The sequence below is a fragment of the Montipora foliosa genome, chromosome 5 (assembly GCF_036669935.1).
Source record: "Montipora foliosa isolate CH-2021 chromosome 5, ASM3666993v2, whole genome shotgun sequence".
Classification (NCBI taxonomy): Eukaryota; Metazoa; Cnidaria; class Anthozoa; order Scleractinia; family Acroporidae; genus Montipora; species Montipora foliosa.
This window is the reverse complement of record NC_090873.1, coordinates 24,780,139-24,783,215: the sequence shown is the minus strand read 5'-3', so window position 1 is coordinate 24,783,215 and position 3,077 is coordinate 24,780,139. Positions and strand designations below refer to the sequence as shown.

The 3,077-nt window shown below is 37.9% G+C and overlaps 1 protein-coding gene across 2 annotated transcripts in view; it reads left to right on the top strand.

Moving 5' to 3' along the window:
• The first annotated feature begins 1,287 nt into the window (after positions 1-1,287).
• LOC138003788 (protein Wnt-8b-like) overlaps positions 1,288-3,077 on the top strand; it is a 26,491-nt gene continuing 24,701 nt past the window's right edge. Inside the window, exon 1 of one of the 2 annotated variants that reach the window (XM_068850017.1) lies at positions 1,288-1,419. The gene's annotated coding sequence lies outside the window, so the exon portion shown is untranslated. The remainder of the gene's footprint in view (positions 1,420-3,077) is intronic. The other variant, XM_068850019.1, reaches the window with a different exon arrangement.

Below are 3,077 nucleotides of genomic sequence, written 5' to 3'. Positions count from 1 at the left end.
AATCAACAAATTAACGCACTGAATCTAACCAAATGTTGGTTTTTGAGGAGAGGGGAAAATCAGAGTACCCGGGGAAAAAGTTTTCGGAGCAGGGGCCCGTTTCTCGAAAGTCCCGAAACTTTACGGGCCATATTCGGGTGTCACAATTCCCTTTGTATCTCAAGAACGGAGAGGTTTTAAGTCGTTAAACTTCACAGTTATTTTTCTTTTTGTTATCTTGAAAACATGTCAAAAGATCGGCTTTCCAAAACAAGCGGTTGGCAATTTCACAAATCGCTTTTCGGGCCCGAAACGTTTTCGGGACTTTCGAGAAACAGGCCCCAGGTTAGATAACCAACAAACTATGACATATGACGCTGAGTCTGGAAATTGAATCCGGGTCGACATTTAGTGTGGGTCGACATTCAGTGTGAGCCGACAGCTCTCACAACTGCGCCGGCTATCTTAGCACCTCATCCTGATCAAGTCAATGGTCCTTCTTAATTAAAATATATCCTTCTTAATTAAAATATAACCTTCAGTATGCCAATTTTTTGCAGTTTTTGGCTAATGACATCAAACTCTAGTTATAAAGAGGCGGTTTAAATTTAAGGATTCCATTTTCGACGTGAAATGCAAAACAAAACAAAAAAGGACGAAAAAGAAAACAAACAAACGAAACTTCTCGAAGAAAACGGAATGTTCACTTAAGGAAAGGATTTAACGCATAGCCCGTTGATTCCGGCAAATATATCTTTTTGTAAAATTGAATCGTGATCCGCACTTTAGGTAAACAGTGAAAACAAGGAAAATTACACGATAAAAGACATGACAGTTTGATTTGATTTCTTTATCTAATTACTTTTCATGCGTAAAAGAAAGGAGAATATTAAGAGAGTTAAAACGTACAACCGTTGTTTCAGCCGGATTGCACAGATGTGAGGGTGCAGACTTTCTGTATAACAGGGCTTGGAAGCTGTTAAGAAAACGCAGATTACTTCATAAACGAGATTAAGAAGAGAAATACAGAGCTGGCAGTGCCGTCATGATGCAAGCAGCGACAATCAACTAAATCGAAAATAAATCAAAGATTGCAGATACACGTGGCGTCTGTGGCAGAAAACTAAAATACTTTCATTCAAGCTTTCGCGCAGGCGCAGGAGTGTAAATATTCGGACTGGTAATTAATATGACCAGGACTTAAGCAGAAAAAGGTTACTAATCTCTCTAGGAATCTTTAGAATCTGCTGAGCGAGCCAGACTGGGCGTAGACGATGGGATAAAAGGGCTCGACACATGTGCAAAGATAGCCATTCGTCAGACCGTCTCTGCAACAGACTATGAAACTGTAAGTTGGTGAGAAAAACAGTGCTTAGCCCGCGTACAACAGTTTTTGTGGACAAAACAGTGAAAAGACGAACTGTTCTGGATAACAGTGAGGTAGGTATTTACTTCAGTTGAAAACCAGTAGGGCTTCATTTTTGGCTAACACTTCCATGCATGCAAGTGGCTATGACCATGTGTTTTGATGTAATGGACTTCTTAAGATCCAGAACTAATCGGCTGCCTTATAAAATTCAAATTGCTCTGGTCCACACCACATTTAAGAATACTCGTTCCCCTTTTTTTTTCACTTCTCATTTGCCGTTTTCATAACCACTCACACAAATAAGGTTAATATCATCCAATACTTTCGAAGAGAAATTATATACTGATCTCCTTTAAGCGTCTGTTTTGAGGTTGTCCATTTGCAACGGATAGAATGGGGTAAATCAAAAAGAAAATCGAGGATCTCTGCCAAAATTTTCGATTATGTAAAGCTGTTCAAAGTGGATAATCGAATGATGAATTCATTGACAGCAACTGCCTGAAAGTCTACTGATAAAGATAAAATAATTCATTGTTTGGAAATCAAAGATGGGATTAATAATTGAATATCATATTGAGTTTCATTTGCTCAAGGGGAATTGAAAGCAGCAATTAATAAGGTCCTCTTAAGCTTGTCAGGGTATTAATCCAAGAAATGTGACACTTTCGACGCAATTCAGTTATCTATTTCCTGTGTTAAGACGGTAATCTGAAGTTCTGGTATAGAAGCTAACGAGCATCGACACGATTCGCATTTTATTTGTATGGAAAGTTCAGTTGTAAATATGCCAGTTAATATTTTTAGAAAATTCAATATCATGCAGGACACGTACATCATTTCATTTCCACTAGTCACTTACCACTCTGTTTCTTAAAAAAAAAAAAAACAGACAGAAGTGATTCAAGAAAATTGAGGTCTGCTAATCTTTCAAAGGGGTGGAAAAGAAACAATATAACTCATGGGGATATGAATATGTATATCTTTTCTTCATTTTGAGTCTATTTGCGGAACTCAGAAAACTCGAGGTTCTGGGCGAAGAACACGAAACTGTTAATCCTCCCAGAGATCAAGAGAATAATCTCATTCCTTGGCGTTTACAATATTTTGTCTTTAAATTTACGAATAATTCAATTCGTCATCTAGCAAGCTTTCGTCATAGAGCGACCCTTTCAAAGACAAAATTTGCTTATGGCTATTATGCGGCCTAGCTATATTGCATTATACCATTGACCTTAATTTAAGGATCACAATGCTTTTAGTGACATATAGATTTACATAGTCATTTGGTAGACCATACGATATTTCACGAATGGGTCATCTTTTCACCCTTTTTTTGTCTTATGCATTCGAGTGTTTAGGTACACACAATGAGGAAAGAAAGTAAAAGTGCTAGTGAACAGTACACAAAAATGATTACATAACTAGTTTGTAGCATGGATGCCATAGATGTTACATAACCCTGCAATATTAACTCGGTGCATAACGGGAAAGTTTCGATAAGTCTGCGAGTTTTATAAGCACTATTTGCTAAGAAGCTATGCGTAAAAAGTGGCTGAGGATATCAAAACAAGAACGATAGAGAACATCAGGCTCATAAAATTACGGACATATTCCCGTTAGGGGCTTTGTTGCACGAATTTACTTTGTATGCGCATGCGTTCATGGTTGATTGGCAAATCATCCACATGTCCCTAGGGCACTACGACTTTTCTAGTGCGTCTTCGTGTTT